Source organism: Phyllobates terribilis, unplaced genomic scaffold (genome assembly GCF_046119375.1).
Source record: "Phyllobates terribilis strain yellow unplaced genomic scaffold, ASM4611937v1 Scaffold_124__1_contigs__length_5142088, whole genome shotgun sequence".
Taxonomy (NCBI): domain Eukaryota; kingdom Metazoa; phylum Chordata; class Amphibia; order Anura; family Dendrobatidae; genus Phyllobates; species Phyllobates terribilis.
Window position 1 is genome coordinate 4,002,440 of NW_027362884.1, and position 20,889 is coordinate 4,023,328.

At 43.3% G+C, this 20,889-nt stretch overlaps 13 non-coding genes across 13 annotated transcripts; all 13 read left to right on the top strand.

The window, feature by feature from the left end:
* The first annotated feature begins 4,149 nt into the window (after positions 1 to 4,149).
* On the top strand, positions 4,150 to 4,349 carry LOC141203243 (U2 spliceosomal RNA). The gene has a single exon (XR_012274365.1). It is a non-coding gene; the product is annotated as a U2 spliceosomal RNA (small nuclear RNA).
* A 1,115-nt stretch (positions 4,350 to 5,464) lies between these two features.
* LOC141203590 (U2 spliceosomal RNA) lies at positions 5,465 to 5,655 on the top strand. Its single transcript, XR_012274626.1, has one exon. It is a non-coding gene; the product is annotated as a U2 spliceosomal RNA (small nuclear RNA).
* A 1,114-nt stretch (positions 5,656 to 6,769) lies between these two features.
* Positions 6,770 to 6,960, top strand: LOC141203810 (U2 spliceosomal RNA). Its single transcript, XR_012274835.1, has one exon. It is a non-coding gene; the product is annotated as a U2 spliceosomal RNA (small nuclear RNA).
* Positions 6,961 to 8,075: 1,115 nt separating this feature from the next.
* Positions 8,076 to 8,266, top strand: LOC141203592 (U2 spliceosomal RNA). Its single transcript, XR_012274627.1, has one exon. It is a non-coding gene; the product is annotated as a U2 spliceosomal RNA (small nuclear RNA).
* Positions 8,267 to 9,381: 1,115 nt separating this feature from the next.
* Positions 9,382 to 9,572, top strand: LOC141203593 (U2 spliceosomal RNA). The gene has a single exon (XR_012274628.1). It is a non-coding gene; the product is annotated as a U2 spliceosomal RNA (small nuclear RNA).
* A 1,115-nt stretch (positions 9,573 to 10,687) lies between these two features.
* LOC141203749 (U2 spliceosomal RNA) lies at positions 10,688 to 10,878 on the top strand. Its single transcript, XR_012274776.1, has one exon. It is a non-coding gene; the product is annotated as a U2 spliceosomal RNA (small nuclear RNA).
* A 1,115-nt stretch (positions 10,879 to 11,993) lies between these two features.
* Positions 11,994 to 12,184, top strand: LOC141203594 (U2 spliceosomal RNA). The gene has a single exon (XR_012274629.1). It is a non-coding gene; the product is annotated as a U2 spliceosomal RNA (small nuclear RNA).
* Positions 12,185 to 13,299: 1,115 nt separating this feature from the next.
* Positions 13,300 to 13,490, top strand: LOC141203786 (U2 spliceosomal RNA). Its single transcript, XR_012274812.1, has one exon. It is a non-coding gene; the product is annotated as a U2 spliceosomal RNA (small nuclear RNA).
* Positions 13,491 to 14,605: 1,115 nt separating this feature from the next.
* On the top strand, positions 14,606 to 14,796 carry LOC141203595 (U2 spliceosomal RNA). The gene has a single exon (XR_012274630.1). It is a non-coding gene; the product is annotated as a U2 spliceosomal RNA (small nuclear RNA).
* Positions 14,797 to 15,911: 1,115 nt separating this feature from the next.
* Positions 15,912 to 16,102, top strand: LOC141203597 (U2 spliceosomal RNA). The gene has a single exon (XR_012274632.1). It is a non-coding gene; the product is annotated as a U2 spliceosomal RNA (small nuclear RNA).
* A 1,115-nt stretch (positions 16,103 to 17,217) lies between these two features.
* LOC141203750 (U2 spliceosomal RNA) lies at positions 17,218 to 17,408 on the top strand. The gene has a single exon (XR_012274777.1). It is a non-coding gene; the product is annotated as a U2 spliceosomal RNA (small nuclear RNA).
* Positions 17,409 to 18,522: 1,114 nt separating this feature from the next.
* On the top strand, positions 18,523 to 18,713 carry LOC141203598 (U2 spliceosomal RNA). The gene has a single exon (XR_012274633.1). It is a non-coding gene; the product is annotated as a U2 spliceosomal RNA (small nuclear RNA).
* A 1,115-nt stretch (positions 18,714 to 19,828) lies between these two features.
* On the top strand, positions 19,829 to 20,019 carry LOC141203375 (U2 spliceosomal RNA). The gene has a single exon (XR_012274420.1). It is a non-coding gene; the product is annotated as a U2 spliceosomal RNA (small nuclear RNA).
* The last annotated feature ends 870 nt before the right edge of the window (positions 20,020 to 20,889 follow it).

The window sequence follows — 20,889 nt, forward strand, 5'->3', positions numbered from 1 at the left end:
AATGACAGGTAACTCACAGGAGCCCAGGAGCTGGCTGAAAGACCATAAGGAGGCTAAAAGGAAGGCTGAGAAAGATCATAAAGGGGCGGTCGGTAAGGCCAAAAAAGAGCGCCAAAAGGCTGACACCGAGCCCAAAATTCCCACTAGGTCTCACGAGAGCGAGGGCGGTACGTGGCATTTGGTGAGGTCTCATAATAAGAAAAAGAATGGTTCCGTGGAGGTGGCTAATAGGGAGGAGATGGATACATCCCCTCACGGGGGTGTAGACTCTGGAATCCCGAGGTCCCGGGGCTCTGCTGCTGCAGGTGGGGCCCCGAACCTGGCTGCCTCCGGGGACTCTGAGGCTCCGCCATGTGCGCAGCCTGCCCCTGTGTTACGACCCTCTGCGGGTCAGCAGGGGAGTGCGGAGCCTCTCGGAGACCCACCTGACGAGGACCTAAATGGTCAGCCTATGGAGACCCAGTGTAACCTTTCTCTCAATATCCTTCCGAGCTACACCCCAGTAGCGTCGGGTCTTAATTTAAGTGAATGTTCCTTCTCCGATGATGAAGACTCTTTGATAACGGTGGATTCAGAAGAGGGCGTTGGTGAAAGTCCAAGTGGTCTGATCCGTCCATCGGATAGGTAAAGTCCAGTTTTTGTTTCTTCCTAACCATTTGTTATGATGGCTGACATTAGTGGTGTTTCCCTCAATGTGAGAGGCATAGGATCCAAGACCAGAAGAGCTACTGTTTTACATTTTTTAACCTGTTTTACAGCTTCTGTTTTCTTTTTACAAGAATGTCATATCCCTCATAAGATTTCTTACAAAAAATATAAGGAAGAGTGGAAACATGGTCCATCGGTCTGGTCTGGATCAAATGCAACCGGATCAGCCGGGGTAGCTATACTTTTTAAGGGAAATGTGTCTATTGATTTTATCCAAGATATTTTACCGGGTCGTATTCTTTTAGTTAAGGCTTTTATTGATGGGACAAGATGGCGGTTTTTAAATTTTTATGGGTCACCTGATAAAAATGAAAGGGCTGATATGCTGGAAATTTTACCTTTATTTATTAACATTTCTGAACCTTTTATCCTGGCAGGTGATTTTAATTGTATTTTAAAAGGCGAAAGCCGACGCTCCGGTTCCGTGAGTAGAAATTATGACAAAACGTCTGGAATGTTAAGCAATATTATAAATGATTGTAAATTAACTGATGTGTATAAAGAATGTAACAAGGATAGCCCTATAGACGCTGGTTTCACCTGGAGCAATTCTACATGTAGCTCCAGGATAGATTTTGTTTTAGGTTCAGAAAAAATACTGCCAGTGAAATGTGAAGTTTTAACTAATATTCTCTCAGATCACAAGGTTTTATCTTTTAGAGTGAGGATTAATGGAAAGAAGAAATGTGGTAAGAAATCTTGGAAATTGAATGTGTCCCTTTTAAAAGATCCACAAATTTTATCGGATTTTATTGAGTTTTATGTAAACTGTAGAAAAAGGAAAAACCCCAATATTTCTTTTAGCTCCTGGTGGGATAGAATGAAAATAAACATTAAAGATTTCTTTATAAAGAAAAGCATACAAAAAGCTAAAGAAAAGTTTGAGATCTATAATTTTCTTAATATCAGGTTACAGACATTGTACAAATTCAAAGACAATGGTCTGGATGTAGGTAATGATATATTGAGTCTTAAAGGAGAAATTTCAAAGTGGTTGGAACAAAAAGGAAAAGAACTGATTTTTCGTTCAAAGGTAAAACACGTAGAAGAGGATGAGACTTGTTCCAGGTATTTTTTTAAGAAAAACAAACAGGCGAAAACAATAATTGATAACATAGATGGAGACAATAATATCAACGTTATATTGGATAAGGTAAATGTCTATTTTAATGATCTTTTTAATGTAAAAACTGTAGACCATGATTTAATACACACTTTCCTGGGGGAGATCAAGTCCACCCTAGATGCTGATGCCCAAAGTTTTTTATCCCAACCTCTATGTGAGGAAGAGATTTTAGAAACCATGAAGAGTTTTAAAAATGGTAAAGTGCCCGGCCCTGATGGTATCCCCATAGAGTTTTATATAAGTTTTTATGATATTTTAAAAGATGATTTGTTTAATTTGTTTTCCGAAGTTTTTAATAATAAGGTTTTACTCAACTCATGGAAGAAAGGTGAGGTATCACTACTATACAAAAAAGGTGACAAAACGGATCTTAAAAACTGGAGGCCGATAACTCTTTTAAATAGTGATTACAAAATTATGGCTAAGATCTGTGCAAATCGGTTGAAAAAGGTGATACATAAAGTAATTCATGCAAATCAGGTATGCGGGGTACCTGGGCGTAGTATCTGGGACAATTTAAACCTGGTGAAAGATTGTATTGAAGATGTAAAAACCAGAAAGACAAAGATGTCAATCCTAGCGGTGGATTTTGAGAAAGCTTTTGACCGCGTGTCTCATTTTTATCTTTTTAAAGTTTTAGAAAAAATGGGCATTCCGGGTGGGTTTTTATTGTCTCTTAAAGCTTTTTATAATGATTGTACGAGTAAGATTTTAGTTAATGGTTTTAAAACAAAAGAGGTAGTTTTAAAATCAGGGGTGAAGCAGGGTTGCCCTTTGTCCCCCCTGCTTTTTATATGTGCTATAGAACCCCTTTTATGTACAATACGCCGGGATAAGCAAATATGTGGAGTACCCTTACCCGGAGGGAACGGTCTACAAGTTAAAGTTGTAAGCTATATGGATGATGTAGCAGTGTTTGGATGTGATGTACCTTCAATACAAAAAACGATAAGCCAAATTCAGTCTTTTTGTACAGTTTCCGGTTTTAAAATTAATCTTACTAAATGTAATATTTTAAATGTCGGGGGGATGAGTTTACATGATGTACCAATTGAAGTTACAGATTCCATTACTATTTTAGGTGTTTCTTTTAATGAATCTAATAATGGTTTTAATAGCTGGGATGCGGCAGCACAGAAAATTAATCAGAAAATCTGCATGTGGAATATGAGAAAGCTGTCAATGGAAGGTAAAGTTCTGATTGTAAAAATGGTGATATTACCTATCCTGTTATATCTTAGTTTGGTGTTCCCCCCTCCTACAAATTTGTTGAAACGAATTACAAAAGTATGTTTTACCTTTTTTTGGGGCTCAAAAATGGAGAAACTCAAAAGAGAAATTGTGACAAAGCCAAAGGTTAAAGGTGGGAAAGATTTCCCTGTTTTAGATAAGTTTCTTTTAATACATTTTTTCTGTTTCTGTTTTAAAACCCTTTTTAAAGATAATTACCTTTCCTATTTTATGCGTTTTAACACTGGTTTTCTCATGAGAAGGTTTGGTTGGTTTGAAACGGTTTTATCCTTTCCTTATGCTTTTAACCTACCTGCACATTATGAGATTTTAAAGAAAATTATTCTTGATTTTAATTTGAATAAGAAACAGACAGGGGATCTATGTAACAGCAAGACACTACTCAAACAAATTAGTACTGATGTGACGTTGTGTGATATTGAACGTTATGATGATGACAAAACTGTACACATATGGAAAATGATTAACGCCCCTTATCTTTTTAATGTACAGAAAGACATGTCTTGGAGCTGCGCACACCACTGTCTTCCTTGCCGGGCATTCCAGTACAGAAGAGGTTTTGTGAGGTCTGCCATCTGCCCAAGAGAAGGTTGTCAAGAAGAAGAGACAGTGAAGCATCTTTTATGGACTTGTGCTTTTGCTAAAGAGTTCTGGAGAAGATTAATCCCCCTGCTGGAGAAAATGGTGGACCTCAAGGACTTTAATTTTGCATCAGTGTTATATGGTCTTCTGGAATGCCCAACAATGGACCAAAAAATAATGGCGTGGAAGACAGTGAATTGTGCCAAGATAGCGCTCTGGAATGCTAGAAATATTGCTGTTTTTAAACATGAAATGTTACCAGTAGATGATGTTTTAGCCTTTTGTAAAAGTGAAATGTACATATACTATTTATTGGACAGGAAAAAGAATGTAACGTTGGCAGGCAAATGGCTTTTTAACCTATGGAATATTTGAAGTCTTGTAAAATTTGCTGTGATGGAATTTTTATTTTTCTTTGAAGTCCCGAAAGTGTAATGTGGATGTAATGGTTTTATTTCTGTAATTTGTTAAATTTTAAATAAACGGTTTTTATCCCCATGTGGGGGATAGCCAAATTAAAAAAAAAAAATCTGTTCTTATCAGTTTAATATCTGATACGTCCCCTATCTGGGGACCATATATTAAATGGATTTTTAGAACAGGGAGATGGAAAAAGAGCTTGCTCTGTCCACTCCACGCATTGACCTGGTATTGCAATATCTCCAGGACCGGTGCACCCCTTCTTTAATGCAGTTTCTAAAATCAGAAAGAATTGAATTCAATGTTTTTTGTTCATTTTGCTTGTTTGTCGGATTTTGGGATGGACTCTTTGGCTTTGCTTTTCTTCTCCTCATTGGATTTTTCATGTTCAAAGTTGCAGAAGCCAGATTACAAGCTCATTTTGGTTCAACTTCAGCAACTGTGCATTGCATTGCCATGTAATGTGATGCAATGCTATCTTTCTAGCTCTCCCTTTTTACTTCCTTTTGGATAAACAGACATATTAGGCAAGTATTTTGGAGCTTTCACCTAAATAACTACAGGTGGTGAGATAAGCTGCACAATATAATTGACCTTTCAGTATATTGTTGCACACACACCATCTATTTAGCAAATGCCCTTGTTATCAACAGCAGCCTTTTAAACTCACCTGAGCTAACAGGTATGTGCGCTGGTTACTCTGCTGCGCTTAAAATTTCTTTTTTGGTTTGCTACAATGCCTTTTCTGAAACGTTGTCTCCTTCTGCTGGAACACTGACTTCTTTCATTTAATGCCTGCAGACTATAAAAGAGAACCCAACCCAAAAAGTTTGGTTGATTAGTCTGTGGCATTCTGTTAAACTGTTGCTTATGGCGGTCTCTGTGAGCTTCTCAGCGACATTCAGCCAGCCAGGTATCCTGCCTGCAGTAGATGGAATGTGGCAATGGAACGCTGGCTGCGCGTGTCATAATAGGCTCTGAGCCTTTATATACCTGTGCACAGCAGCAGCCACCTTCAGTCTGCTGCTGGACAGCCAGCAGCAGCAGCAGCAGGAGAGGTATGTAATCAGGAGCCCTCCTGCTAAGGGTAGACAGCTGCTCGTTCCACCCCACCCCCCGCCTTAATTGGTTCTCCTCCCTTCCAACGGTGTTGAGGCGGGTGGGAACAGCAGGGGGTGAAGGTGCTGTGTTTAAAGAGGTGGAGTTATGCAGATCTAAAACGCGTGGATTGCAGCAGCAGCAAGCCGAAAAGTGCAGGCATGTAAGGGATCTAGAGGTTGACAACATGTCTTCTTAACGGGAGTCCAGGAGCTCATCTCCACAAATGGACTTTTCAGGATCCTTGGGTGGCTCCGTAGTTTGAAACCAATTCTGGTTATCGCTTCTCGGCCTTTTGGCTAAGATCAAGTGTAGTATCTGTTCTTATCAGTTTAATATCTGATACGTCCCCTATCTGGGGACCATATATTAAATGGATTTTTAGAACAGGGAGATGGAAAAAGAGCTTGCTCTGTCCACTCCACGCATTGACCTGGTATTGCAGTATCTCCAGGACCGGTGCACCCCTTCTTTAATGCAGTTTCTAAAATCAGAAAGAATTGAATTCAATGTTTTTTGTTCATTTTGCTTGTTTGTCGGATTTTGGGATGGACTCTTTGGCTTTGCTTTTCTTCTCCTCATTGGATTTTTCATGTTCAAAGTTGCAGAAGCCAGATTACAAGCTCATTTTCGTTCAACTTCAGCAACTGTGCATTGCATTGCCATGTAATGTGATGCAATGCTATCTTTCTAGCTCTCCCTTTTTACTTCCTTTTGGATAAACAGACATATTAGGCAAGCATTTTGGAGCTTTCACCTAAATAACTACAGGTGGTGAGATAAGCTGCACAATATAATTGACCTTTCAGTATATTGTTGCACACACACCATCTATTTAGCAAATGCCCTTGTTATCAACAGCAGCCTTTTAAACTCACCTGAGCTAACAGGTATGTGCGCTGGTTACTCTGCTGCGCTTAAAATTTCTTTTTTGGTTTGCTACAATGCCTTTTCTGAAACGTTGTCTCCTTCTGCTGGAACACTGACTTCTTTAATTTAATGCCTGCAGACTATAAAAGAGAACCCAACCCAAAAGTTTGGTTGATTAGTCTGTGGCATTCTGTTAAACTGTTGCTTATGGCGGTCTCTGTGAGCTTCTCAGCGACATTCAGCCAGCCAGGTATCCTGCCTGCAGTAGATGGAATGTGGCAATGGAACGCTGGCTGCGCGTGTCATAATAGGCTCTGAGCCTTTATATACCTGTGCACAGCAGCAGCCACCTTCAGTCTGCTGCTGGACAGCCAGCAGCAGCAGCAGCAGGAGAGGTATGTAATCAGGAGCCCTCCTGCTAAGGGTAGACAGCTGCTCGTTCCACCCCACCCCCCGCCTTAATTGGTTCTCCTCCCTTCCAACGGTGTTGAGGCGGGTGGGAACAGCAGGGGGTGAAGGTGCTGTGTTTAAAGAGGTGGAGTTATGCAGATCTAAAACGCGTGGATTGCAGCAGCAGCAAGCCGAAAAGTGCAGGCATGTAAGGGATCTAGAGGTTGACAACATGTCTTCTTAACGGGAGTCCAGGAGCTCATCTCCACAAATGGACTTTTCAGGATCCTTGGGTGGCTCCGTAGTTTGAAACCAATTCTGGTTATCGCTTCTCGGCCTTTTGGCTAAGATCAAGTGTAGTATCTGTTCTTATCAGTTTAATATCTGATACGTCCCCTATCTGGGGACCATATATTAAATGGATTTTTAGAACAGGGAGATGGAAAAAGAGCTTGCTCTGTCCACTCCACTCATTGACCTGGTATTGCAGTATCTCCAGGACCGGTGCACCCCTTCTTTAATGCAGTTTCTAAAATCAGAAAGAATTGAATTCAATGTTTTTTGTTCATTTTGCTTGTTTGTCGGATTTTGGGATGGACTCTTTGGCTTTGCTTTTCTTCTCCTCATTGGATTTTTCATGTTCAAAGTTGCAGAAGCCAGATTACAAGCTCATTTTGGTTCAACTTCAGCAACTGTGCATTGCATTGCCATGTAATGTGATGCAATGCTATCTTTCTAGCTCTCCCTTTTTACTTCCTTTTGGATAAACAGACATATTAGGCAAGCATTTTGGAGCTTTCACCTAAATAACTACAGGTGGTGAGATAAGCTGCACAATATAATTGACCTTTCAGTATATTGTTGCACACACACCATCTATTTAGCAAATGCCCTTGTTATCAACAGCAGCCTTTTAAACTCACCTGAGCTAACAGGTATGTGCGCTGGTTACTCTGCTGCGCTTAAAATTTCTTTTTTGGTTTGCTACAATGCCTTTTCTGAAACGTTGTCTCCTTCTGCTGGAACACTGACTTCTTTAATTTAATGCCTGCAGACTATAAAAGAGAACCCAACCCAAAAAGTTTGGTTGATTAGTCTGTGGCATTCTGTTAAACTGTTGCTTATGGCGGTCTCTGTGAGCTTCTCAGCGACATTCAGCCAGCCAGGTATCCTGCCTGCAGTAGATGGAATGTGGCAATGGAACGCTGGCTGCGCGTGTCATAATAGGCTCTGAGCCTTTATATACCTGTGCACAGCAGCAGCCACCTTCAGTCTGCTGCTGGACAGCCAGCAGCAGCAGCAGCAGGAGAGGTATGTAATCAGGAGCCCTCCTGCTAAGGGTAGAGAGCTGCTCGTTCCACCCCACCCCCCGCCTTAATTGGTTCTCCTCCCTTCCAACGGTGTTGAGGCGGGTGGGAACAGCAGGGGGTGAAGGTGCTGTGTTTAAAGAGGTGGAGTTATGCAGATCTAAAACGCGTGGATTGCAGCAGCAGCAAGCCGAAAAGTGCAGGCATGTAAGGGATCTAGAGGTTGACAACATGTCTTCTTAACGGGAGTCCAGGAGCTCATCTCCACAAATGGACTTTTCAGGATCCTTGGGTGGCTCCGTAGTTTGAAACCAATTCTGGTTATCGCTTCTCGGCCTTTTGGCTAAGATCAAGTGTAGTATCTGTTCTTATCAGTTTAATATCTGATACGTCCCCTATCTGGGGACCATATATTAAATGGATTTTTAGAACAGGGAGATGGAAAAAGAGCTTGCTCTGTCCACTCCACGCATTGACCTGGTATTGCAGTATCTCCAGGACCGGTGCACCCCTTCTTTAATGCAGTTTCTAAAATCAGAAAGAATTGAATTCAATGTTTTTTGTTCATTTTGCTTGTTTGTCGGATTTTGGGATGGACTCTTTGGCTTTGCTTTTCTTCTCCTCATTGGATTTTTCATGTTCAAAGTTGCAGAAGCCAGATTACAAGCTCATTTTGGTTCAACTTCAGCAACTGTGCATTGCATTGCCATGTAATGTGATGCAATGCTATCTTTCTAGCTCTCCCTTTTTACTTCCTTTTGGATAAACAGACATATTAGGCAAGCATTTTGGAGCTTTCACCTAAATAACTACAGGTGGTGAGATAAGCTGCACAATATAATTGACCTTTCAGTATATTGTTGCACACACACCATCTATTTAGCAAATGCCCTTGTTATCAACAGCAGCCTTTTAAACTCACCTGAGCTAACAGGTATGTGCGCTGGTTACTCTGCTGCGCTTAAAATTTCTTTTTTGGTTTGCTACAATGCCTTTTCTGAAACGTTGTCTCCTTCTGCTGGAACACTGACTTCTTTCATTTAATGCCTGCAGACTATAAAAGAGAACCCAACCCAAAAAGTTTGGTTGATTAGTCTGTGGCATTCTGTTAAACTGTTGCTTATGGCGGTCTCTGTGAGCTTCTCAGCGACATTCAGCCAGCCAGGTATCCTGCCTGCAGTAGATGGAATGTGGCAATGGAACGCTGGCTGCGCGTGTCATAATAGGCTCTGAGCCTTTATATACCTGTGCACAGCAGCAGCCACCTTCAGTCTGCTGCTGGACAGCCAGCAGCAGCAGCAGCAGGAGAGGTATGTAATCAGGAGCCCTCCTGCTAAGGGTAGACAGCTGCTCGTTCCACCCCACCCCCCGCCTTAATTGGTTCTCCTCCCTTCCAACGGTGTTGAGGCGGGTGGGAACAGCAGGGGGTGAAGGTGCTGTGTTTAAAGAGGTGGAGTTATGCAGATCTAAAACGCGTGGATTGCAGCAGCAGCAAGCCGAAAAGTGCAGGCATGTAAGGGATCTAGAGGTTGACAACATGTCTTCTTAACGGGAGTCCAGGAGCTCATCTCCACAAATGGACTTTTCAGGATCCTTGGGTGGCTCCGTAGTTTGAAACCAATTCTGGTTATCGCTTCTCGGCCTTTTGGCTAAGATCAAGTGTAGTATCTGTTCTTATCAGTTTAATATCTGATACGTCCCCTATCTGGGGACCATATATTAAATGGATTTTTAGAACAGGGAGATGGAAAAAGAGCTTGCTCTGTCCACTCCACGCATTGACCTGGTATTGCAGTATCTCCAGGACCGGTGCACCCCTTCTTTAATGCAGTTTCTAAAATCAGAAAGAATTGAATTCAATGTTTTTTGTTCATTTTGCTTGTTTGTCGGATTTTGGGATGGACTCTTTGGCTTTGCTTTTCTTCTCCTCATTGGATTTTTCATGTTCAAAGTTGCAGAAGCCAGATTACAAGCTCATTTTGGTTCAACTTCAGCAACTGTGCATTGCATTGCCATGTAATGTGATGCAATGCTATCTTTCTAGCTCTCCCTTTTTACTTCCTTTTGGATAAACAGACATATTAGGCAAGCATTTTGGAGCTTTCACCTAAATAACTACAGGTGGTGAGATAAGCTGCACAATATAATTGACCTTTCAGTATATTGTTGCACACACACCATCTATTTAGCAAATGCCCTTGTTATCAACAGCAGCCTTTTAAACTCACCTGAGCTAACAGGTATGTGCGCTGGTTACTCTGCTGCGCTTAAAATTTCTTTTTTGGTTTGCTACAATGCCTTTTCTGAAACGTTGTCTCCTTCTGCTGGAACACTGACTTCTTTCATTTAATGCCTGCAGACTATAAAAGAGAACCCAACCCAAAAAGTTTGGTTGATTAGTCTGTGGCATTCTGTTAAACTGTTGCTTATGGCGGTCTCTGTGAGCTTCTCAGCGACATTCAGCCAGCCAGGTATCCTGCCTGCAGTAGATGGAATGTGGCAATGGAACGCTGGCTGCGCGTGTCATAATAGGCTCTGAGCCTTTATATACCTGTGCACAGCAGCAGCCACCTTCAGTCTGCTGCTGGACAGCCAGCAGCAGCAGCAGCAGGAGAGGTATGTAATCAGGAGCCCTCCTGCTAAGGGTAGACAGCTGCTCGTTCCACCCCACCCCCCGCCTTAATTGGTTCTCCTCCCTTCCAACGGTGTTGAGGCGGGTGGGAACAGCAGGGGGTGAAGGTGCTGTGTTTAAAGAGGTGGAGTTATGCAGATCTAAAACGCGTGGATTGCAGCAGCAGCAAGCCGAAAAGTGCAGGCATGTAAGGGATCTAGAGGTTGACAACATGTCTTCTTAACGGGAGTCCAGGAGCTCATCTCCACAAATGGACTTTTCAGGATCCTTGGGTGGCTCCGTAGTTTGAAACCAATTCTGGTTATCGCTTCTCGGCCTTTTGGCTAAGATCAAGTGTAGTATCTGTTCTTATCAGTTTAATATCTGATACGTCCCCTATCTGGGGACCATATATTAAATGGATTTTTAGAACAGGGAGATGGAAAAAGAGCTTGCTCTGTCCACTCCACGCATTGACCTGGTATTGCAATATCTCCAGGACCGGTGCACCCCTTCTTTAATGCAGTTTCTAAAATCAGAAAGAATTGAATTCAATGTTTTTTGTTCATTTTGCTTGTTTGTCGGATTTTGGGATGGACTCTTTGGCTTTGCTTTTCTTCTCCTCATTGGATTTTTCATGTTCAAAGTTGCAGAAGCCAGATTACAAGCTCATTTTGGTTCAACTTCAGCAACTGTGCATTGCATTGCCATGTAATGTGATGCAATGCTATCTTTCTAGCTCTCCCTTTTTACTTCCTTTTGGATAAACAGACATATTAGGCAAGCATTTTGGAGCTTTCACCTAAATAACTACAGGTGGTGAGATAAGCTGCACAATATAATTGACCTTTCAGTATATTGTTGCACACACACCATCTATTTAGCAAATGCCCTTGTTATCAACAGCAGCCTTTTAAACTCACCTGAGCTAACAGGTATGTGCGCTGGTTACTCTGCTGCGCTTAAAATTTCTTTTTTGGTTTGCTACAATGCCTTTTCTGAAACGTTGTCTCCTTCTGCTGGAACACTGACTTCTTTCATTTAATGCCTGCAGACTATAAAAGAGAACCCAACCCAAAAAGTTTGGTTGATTAGTCTGTGGCATTCTGTTAAACTGTTGCTTATGGCGGTCTCTGTGAGCTTCTCAGCGACATTAAGCCAGCCAGGTATCCTGCCTGCAGTAGATGGAATGTGGCAATGGAACGCTGGCTGCGCGTGTCATAATAGGCTCTGAGCCTTTATATACCTGTGCACAGCAGCAGCCACCTTCAGTCTGCTGCTGGACAGCCAGCAGCAGCAGCAGCAGGAGAGGTATGTAATCAGGAGCCCTCCTGCTAAGGGTAGACAGCTGCTCGTTCCACCCCACCCCCCGCCTTAATTGGTTCTCCTCCCTTCCAACGGTGTTGAGGCGGGTGGGAACAGCAGGGGGTGAAGGTGCTGTGTTTAAAGAGGTGGAGTTATGCAGATCTAAAACGCGTGGATTGCAGCAGCAGCAAGCCGAAAAGTGCAGGCATGTAAGGGATCTAGAGGTTGACAACATGTCTTCTTAACGGGAGTCCAGGAGCTCATCTCCACAAATGGACTTTTCAGGATCCTTGGGTGGCTCCGTAGTTTGAAACCAATTCTGGTTATCGCTTCTCGGCCTTTTGGCTAAGATCAAGTGTAGTATCTGTTCTTATCAGTTTAATATCTGATACGTCCCCTATCTGGGGACCATATATTAAATGGATTTTTAGAACAGGGAGATGGAAAAAGAGCTTGCTCTGTCCACTCCACGCATTGACCTGGTATTGCAGTATCTCCAGGACCGGTGCACCCCTTCTTTAATGCAGTTTCTAAAATCAGAAAGAATTGAATTCAATGTTTTTTGTTCATTTTGCTTGTTTGTCGGATTTTGGGATGGACTCTTTGGCTTTGCTTTTCTTCTCCTCATTGGATTTTTCATGTTCAAAGTTGCAGAAGCCAGATTACAAGCTCATTTTGGTTCAACTTCAGCAACTGTGCATTGCATTGCCATGTAATGTGATGCAATGCTATCTTTCTAGCTCTCCCTTTTTACTTCCTTTTGGATAAACAGACATATTAGGCAAGCATTTTGGAGCTTTCACCTAAATAACTACAGGTGGTGAGATAAGCTGCACAATATAATTGACCTTTCAGTATATTGTTGCACACACACCATCTATTTAGCAAATGCCCTTGTTATCAACAGCAGCCTTTTAAACTCACCTGAGCTAACAGGTATGTGCGCTGGTTACTCTGCTGCGCTTAAAATTTCTTTTTTGGTTTGCTACAATGCCTTTTCTGAAACGTTGTCTCCTTCTGCTGGAACACTGACTTCTTTAATTTAATGCCTGCAGACTATAAAAGAGAACCCAACCCAAAAAGTTTGGTTGATTAGTCTGTGGCATTCTGTTAAACTGTTGCTTATGGCGGTCTCTGTGAGCTTCTCAGCGACATTCAGCCAGCCAGGTATCCTGCCTGCAGTAGATGGAATGTGGCAATGGAACGCTGGCTGCGCGTGTCATAATAGGCTCTGAGCCTTTATATACCTGTGCACAGCAGCAGCCACCTTCAGTCTGCTGCTGGACAGCCAGCAGCAGCAGCAGCAGGAGAGGTATGTAATCAGGAGCCCTCCTGCTAAGGGTAGACAGCTGCTCGTTCCACCCCACCCCCCGCCTTAATTGGTTCTCCTCCCTTCCAACGGTGTTGAGGCGGGTGGGAACAGCAGGGGGTGAAGGTGCTGTGTTTAAAGAGGTGGAGTTATGCAGATCTAAAACGCGTGAATTGCAGCAGCAGCAAGCCGAAAAGTGCAGGCATGTAAGGGATCTAGAGGTTGACAACATGTCTTCTTAACGGGAGTCCAGGAGCTCATCTCCACAAATGGACTTTTCAGGATCCTTGGGTGGCTCCGTAGTTTGAAACCAATTCTGGTTATCGCTTCTCGGCCTTTTGGCTAAGATCAAGTGTAGTATCTGTTCTTATCAGTTTAATATCTGATACGTCCCCTATCTGGGGACCATATATTAAATGGATTTATAGAACAGGGAGATGGAAAAAGAGCTTGCTCTGTCCACTCCACGCATTGACCTGGTATTGCAGTATCTCCAGGACCGGTGCACCCCTTCTTTAATGCAGTTTCTAAAATCAGAAAGAATTGAATTCAATGTTTTTTGTTCATTTTGCTTGTTTGTCGGATTTTGGGATGGACTCTTTGGCTTTGCTTTTCTTCTCCTCATTGGATTTTTCATGTTCAAAGTTGCAGAAGCCAGATTACAAGCTCATTTTGGTTCAACTTCAGCAACTGTGCATTGCATTGCCATGTAATGTGATGCAATGCTATCTTTCTAGCTCTCCCTTTTTACTTCCTTTTGGATAAACAGACATATTAGGCAAGCATTTTGGAGCTTTCACCTAAATAACTACAGGTGGTGAGATAAGCTGCACAATATAATTGACCTTTCAGTATATTGTTGCACACACACCATCTATTTAGCAAATGCCCTTGTTATCAACAGCAGCCTTTTAAACTCACCTGAGCTAACAGGTATGTGCGCTGGTTACTCTGCTGCGCTTAAAATTTCTTTTTTGGTTTGCTACAATGCCTTTTCTGAAACGTTGTCTCCTTCTGCTGGAACACTGACTTCTTTCATTTAATGCCTGCAGACTATAAAAGAGAACCCAACCCAAAAAGTTTGGTTGATTAGTCTGTGGCATTCTGTTAAACTGTTGCTTATGGCGGTCTCTGTGAGCTTCTCAGCGACATTCAGCCAGCCAGGTATCCTGCCTGCAGTAGATGGAATGTGGCAATGGAACGCTGGCTGCGCGTGTCATAATAGGCTCTGAGCCTTTATATACCTGTGCACAGCAGCAGCCACCTTCAGTCTGCTGCTGGACAGCCAGCAGCAGCAGCAGCAGGAGAGGTATGTAATCAGGAGCCCTCCTGCTAAGGGTAGACAGCTGCTCGTTCCACCCCACCCCCCGCCTTAATTGGTTCTCCTCCCTTCCAACGGTGTTGAGGCGGGTGGGAACAGCAGGGGGTGAAGGTGCTGTGTTTAAAGAGGTGGAGTTATGCAGATCTAAAACGCGTGGATTGCAGCAGCAGCAAGCCGAAAAGTGCAGGCATGTAAGGGATCTAGAGGTTGACAACATGTCTTCTTAACGGGAGTCCAGGAGCTCATCTCCACAAATGGACTTTTCAGGATCCTTGGGTGGCTCCGTAGTTTGAAACCAATTCTGGTTATCGCTTCTCGGCCTTTTGGCTAAGATCAAGTGTAGTATCTGTTCTTATCAGTTTAATATCTGATACGTCCCCTATCTGGGGACCATATATTAAATGGATTTTTAGAACAGGGAGATGGAAAAAGAGCTTGCTCTGTCCACTCCACGCATTGACCTGGTATTGCAGTATCTCCAGGACCGGTGCACCCCTTCTTTAATGCAGTTTCTAAAATCAGAAAGAATTGAATTCAATGTTTTTTGTTCATTTTGCTTGTTTGTCGGATTTTGGGATGGACTCTTTGGCTTTGCTTTTCTTCTCCTCATTGGATTTTTCATGTTCAAAGTTGCAGAAGCCAGATTACAAGCTCATTTTGGTTCAACTTCAGCAACTGTGCATTGCATTGCCATGTAATGTGATGCAATGCTATCTTTCTAGCTCTCCCTTTTTACTTCCTTTTGGATAAACAGACATATTAGGCAAGCATTTTGGAGCTTTCACCTAAATAACTACAGGTGGTGAGATAAGCTGCACAATATAATTGACCTTTCAGTATATTGTTGCACACACACCATCTATTTAGCAAATGCCCTTGTTATCAACAGCAGCCTTTTAAACTCACCTGAGCTAACAGGTATGTGCGCTGGTTACTCTGCTGCGCTTAAAATTTCTTTTTTGGTTTGCTACAATGCCTTTTCTGAAATGTTGTCTCCTTCTGCTGGAACACTGACTTCTTTCATTTAATGCCTGCAGACTATAAAAGAGAACCCAACCCAAAAAGTTTGGTTGATTAGTCTGTGGCATTCTGTTAAACTGTTGCTTATGGCGGTCTCTGTGAGCTTCTCAGCGACATTCAGCCAGCCAGGTATCCTGCCTGCAGTAGATGGAATGTGGCAATGGAACGCTGGCTGCGCGTGTCATAATAGGCTCTGAGCCTTTATATACCTGTGCACAGCAGCAGCCACCTTCAGTCTGCTGCTGGACAGCCAGCAGCAGCAGCAGCAGGAGAGGTATGTAATCAGGAGCCCCCCTGCTAAGGGTAGACAGCTGCTCGTTCCACCCCACCCCCCGCCTTAATTGGTTCTCCTCCCTTCCAACGGTGTTGAGGCGGGTGGGAACAGCAGGGGGTGAAGGTGCTGTGTTTAAAGAGGTGGAGTTATGCAGATCTAAAACGCGTGGATTGCAGCAGCAGCAAGCCGAAAAGTGCAGGCATGTAAGGGATCTAGAGGTTGACAACATGTCTTCTTAACGGGAGTCCAGGAGCTCATCTCCACAAATGGACTTTTCAGGATCCTTGGGTGGCTCCGTAGTTTGAAACCAATTCTGGTTATCGCTTCTCGGCCTTTTGGCTAAGATCAAGTGTAGTATCTGTTCTTATCAGTTTAATATCTGATACGTCCCCTATCTGGGGACCATATATTAAATGGATTTTTAGAACAGGGAGATGGAAAAAGAGCTTGCTCTGTCCACTCCACGCATTGACCTGGTATTGCAGTATCTCCAGGACCGGTGCACCCCTTCTTTAATGCAGTTTCTAAAATCAGAAAGAATTGAATTCAATGTTTTTTGTTCATTTTGCTTGTTTGTCGGATTTTGGGATGGACTCTTTGGCTTTGCTTTTCTTCTCCTCATTGGATTTTTCATGTTCAAAGTTGCAGAAGCCAGATTACAAGCTCATTTTGGTTCAACTTCAGCAACTGTGCATTGCATTGCCATGTAATGTGATGCAATGCTATCTTTCTAGCTCTCCCTTTTTACTTCCTTTTGGATAAACAGACATATTAGGCAAGCATTTTGGAGCTTTCACCTAAATAACTACAGGTGGTGAGATAAGCTGCACAATATAATTGACCTTTCAGTATATTGTTGCACACACACCATCTATTTAGCAAATGCCCTTGTTATCAACAGCAGCCTTTTAAACTCACCTGAGCTAACAGGTATGTGCGCTGGTTACTCTGCTGCGCTTAAAATTTCTTTTTTGGTTTGCTACAATGCCTTTTCTGAAACGTTGTCTCCTTCTGCTGGAACACTGACTTCTTTCATTTAATGCCTGCAGACTATAAAAGAGAACCCAACCCAAAAAGTTTGGTTGATTAGTCTGTGGCATTCTGTTAAACTGTTGCTTATGGCGGTCTCTGTGAGCTTCTCAGCGACATTCAGCCAGCCAGGTATCCTGCCTGCAGTAGATGGAATGTGGCAATGGAACGCTGGCTGCGCGTGTCATAATAGGCTCTGAGCCTTTATATACCTGTGCACAGCAGCAGCCACCTTCAGTCTGCTGCTGGACAGCCAGCAGCAGCAGCAGCAGGAGAGGTATGTAATCAGGAGCCCTCCTGCTAAGGGTAGACAGCTGCTCGTTCCACCCCACCCCCCGCCTTAATTGGTTCTCCTCCCTTCCAACGGTGTTGAGGCGGGTGGGAACAGCAGGGGGTGAAGGTGCTGTGTTTAAAGAGGTGGAGTTATGCAGATCTAAAACGCGTGGATTGCAGCAGCAGCAAGCCGAAAAGTGCAGGCATGTAAGGGATCTAGAGGTTGACAACATGTCTTCTTAACGGGAGTCCAGGAGCTCATCTCCACAAATGGACTTTTCAGGATCCTTGGGTGGCTCCGTAGTTTGAAACCAATTCTGGTTATCGCTTCTCGGCCTTTTGGCTAAGATCAAGTGTAGTATCTGTTCTTATCAGTTTAATATCTGATACGTCCCCTATCTGGGGACCATATATTAAATGGATTTTTAGAACAGGGAGATGGAAAAAGAGCTTGCTCTGTCCACTCCACGCATTGACCTGGTATTGCAATATCTCCAGGACCGGTGCACCCCTTCTTTAATGCAGTTTCTAAAATCAGAAAGAATTGAATTCAATGTTTTTTGTTCATTTTGCTTGTTTGTCGGATTTTGGGATGGACTCTTTGGCTTTGCTTTTCTTCTCCTCATTGGATTTTTCATGTTCAAAGTTGCAGAAGCCAGATTACAAGCTCATTTTGGTTCAACTTCAGCAACTGTGCATTGCATTGCCATGTAATGTGATGCAATGCTATCTTTCTAGCTCTCCCTTTTTACTTCCTTTTGGATAAACAGACATATTAGGCAAGCATTTTGGAGCTTTCACCTAAATAACTACAGGTGTGAGATAAGCTGCACAATATAATTGACCTTTCAGTATATTGTTGCACACACACCATCTATTTAGCAAATGCCCTTGTTATCAACAGCAGCCTTTTAAACTCACCTGAGCTAACAGGTATGTGCGCTGGTTACTCTGCTGCGCTTAAAATTTCTTTTTTGGTTTGCTACAATGCCTTTTCTGAAACGTTGTCTCCTTCTGCTGGAACACTGACTTCTTTCATTTAATGCCTGCAGACTATAAAAGAGAACCCAACCCAAAAAGTTTGGTTGATTAGTCTGTGGCATTCTGTTAAACTGTTGCTTATGGCGGTCTCTGTGAGCTTCTCAGCGACATTAAGCCAGCCAGGTATCCTGCCTGCAGTAGATGGAATGTGGCAATGGAACGCTGGCTGCGCGTGTCATAATAGGCTCTGAGCCTTTATATACCTGTGCACAGCAGCAGCCACCTTCAGTCTGCTGCTGGACAGCCAGCAGCAGCAGCAGCAGGAGAGGTATGTAATCAGGAGCCCTCCTGCTAAGGGTAGACAGCTGCTCGTTCCACCCCACCCCCCGCCTTAATTGGTTCTCCTCCCTTCCAACGGTGTTGAGGCGGGTGGGAACAGCAGGGGGTGAAGGTGCTGTGTTTAAAGAGGTGGAGTTATGCAGATCTAAAACGCGTGGATTGCAGCAGCAGCAAGCCGAAAAGTGCAGGCATGTAAGGGATCTAGAGGTTGACAACATGTCTTCTTAACGGGAGTCCAGGAGCTCATCTCCACAAATGGACTTTTCAGGATCCTTGGGTGGCTCCGTAGTTTGAAACCAATTCTGGTTATCGCTTCTCGGCCTTTTGGCTAAGATCAAGTGTAGTATCTGTTCTTATCAGTTTAATATCTGATACGTCCCCTATCTGGGGACCATATATTAAATGGATTTTTAGAACAGGGAGATGGAAAAAGAGCTTGCTCTGTCCACTCCACGCATTGACCTGGTATTGCAGTATCTCCAGGACCGGTGCACCCCTTCTTTAATGCAGTTTCTAAAATCAGAAAGAATTGAATTCAATGTTTTTTGTTCATTTTGCTTGTTTGTCGGATTTTGGGATGGACTCTTTGGCTTTGCTTTTCTTCTCCTCATTGGATTTTTCATGTTCAAAGTTGCAGAAGCCAGATTACAAGCTCATTTTGGTTCAACTTCAGCAACTGTGCATTGCATTGCCATGTAATGTGATGCAATGCTATCTTTCTAGCTCTCCCTTTTTACTTCCTTTTGGATAAACAGACATATTAGGCAAGCATTTTGGAGCTTTCACCTAAATAACTACAGGTGGTGAGATAAGCTGCACAATATAATTGACCTTTCAGTATATTGTTGCACACACACCATCTATTTAGCAAATGCCCTTGTTATCAACAGCAGCCTTTTAAACTCACCTGAGCTAACAGGTATGTGCGCTGGTTACTCTGCTGCGCTTAAAATTTCTTTTTTGGTTTGCTACAATGCCTTTTCTGAAACGTTGTCTCCTTCTGCTGGAACACTGACTTCTTTCATTTAATGCCTGCAGACTATAAAAGAGAACCCAACCCAAAAAGTTTGGTTGATTAGTCTGTGGCATTCTGTTAAACTGTTGCTTATGGCGGTCTCTGTGAGCTTCTCAGCGACATTCAGCCAGCCAGGTTTCCTGCCTGCAGTAGATGGAATGTGGCAATGGAACGCTGGCTGCGCGTGTCATAATAGGCTCTGAGCCTTTATATACCTGTGCACAGCAGCAGCCACCTTCAGTCTGCTGCTGGACAGCCAGCAGCAGCAGCAGCAGGAGAGGTATGTAATCAGGAGCCCTCCTGCTAAGGGTAGACAGCTGCTCGTTCCACCCCACCCCCCGCCTTAATTGGTTCTCCTCCCTTCCAACGGTGTTGAGGCGGGTGGGAACAGCAGGGGGTGAAGGTGCTGTGTTTAAAGAGGTGGAGTTATGCAGATCTAAAACGCGTGGATTGCAGCAGCAGCAAGCCGAAAAGTGCAGGCATGTAAGGGATCTAGAGGTTGACAACATGTCTTCTTAACGGGAGTCCAGGAGCTCATCTCCACAAATGGACTTTTCAGGATCCTTAGGTGGCTCCGTAGTTTGAAACCAATTCTGGTTATCGCTTCTCGGCCTTTTGGCTAAGATCAAGTGTAGTATCTGTTCTTATCAGTTTAATATCTGATACGTCCCCTATCTGGGGACCATATATTAAATGGATTTTTTGAACAGGGAGATGGAAAAAGAGCTTGCTCTGTCCACTCCACGCATTGACCTGGTATTGCAGTATCTCCAGGACCGGTGCACCCCTTCTTTAATGCAGTTTCTAAAATCAGAAAGAATTGAATTCAATGTTTTTTGTTCATTTTGCTTGTTTGTCGGATTTTGGGATGGACTCTTTGGCTTTGCTTTTCTTCTCCTCATTGGATTTTTCATGTTCAAAGTTGCAGAAGCCAGATTACAAGCTCATTTTGGTTCAACTTCAGCAACTGTGCATTGCATTGCCATGTAATGTGATGCAATGCTATCTTTCTAGCTCTCCCTTTTTACTTCCTTTTGGATAAACAGACATATTAGGCAAGCATTTTGGAGCTTTCACCTAAATAACTACAGGTGGTGAGATAAGCTGCACAATATAATTGACCTTTCAGTATATTGTTGCACACACACCATCTATTTAGCAAATGCCCTTGTTATCAACAGCAGCCTTTTAAACTCACCTGAGCTAACAGGTATGTGCGCTGGTTACTCTGCTGCGCTTAAAATTTCTTTTTTGGTTTGCTACAATGCCTTTTCTGAAACGTTGTCTCCTTCTGCTGGAACACTGACTTCTTTAATTTAATGCCTGCAGACTATAAAAGAGAACCCAACCCAAAAAGTTTGGTTGATTAGTCTGTGGCATTCTGTTAAACTGTTGCTTATGGCGGTCTCTGTGAGCTTCTCAGCGACATTCAGCCAGCCAGGTATCCTGCCTGCAGTAGATGGAATGTGGCAATGGAACGCTGGCTGCACGTGTCATAATAGGCTCTGAGCCTTTATATACCTGTGCACAGCAGCAGCCACCTTCAGTCTGCTGCTGGACAGCCAGCAGCAGCAGCAGCAGGAGAGGTATGTAATCAGGAGCCCTCCTGCTAAGGGTAGACAGCTGCTCGTTCCACCCCACCCCCCGCCTTAATTGGTTC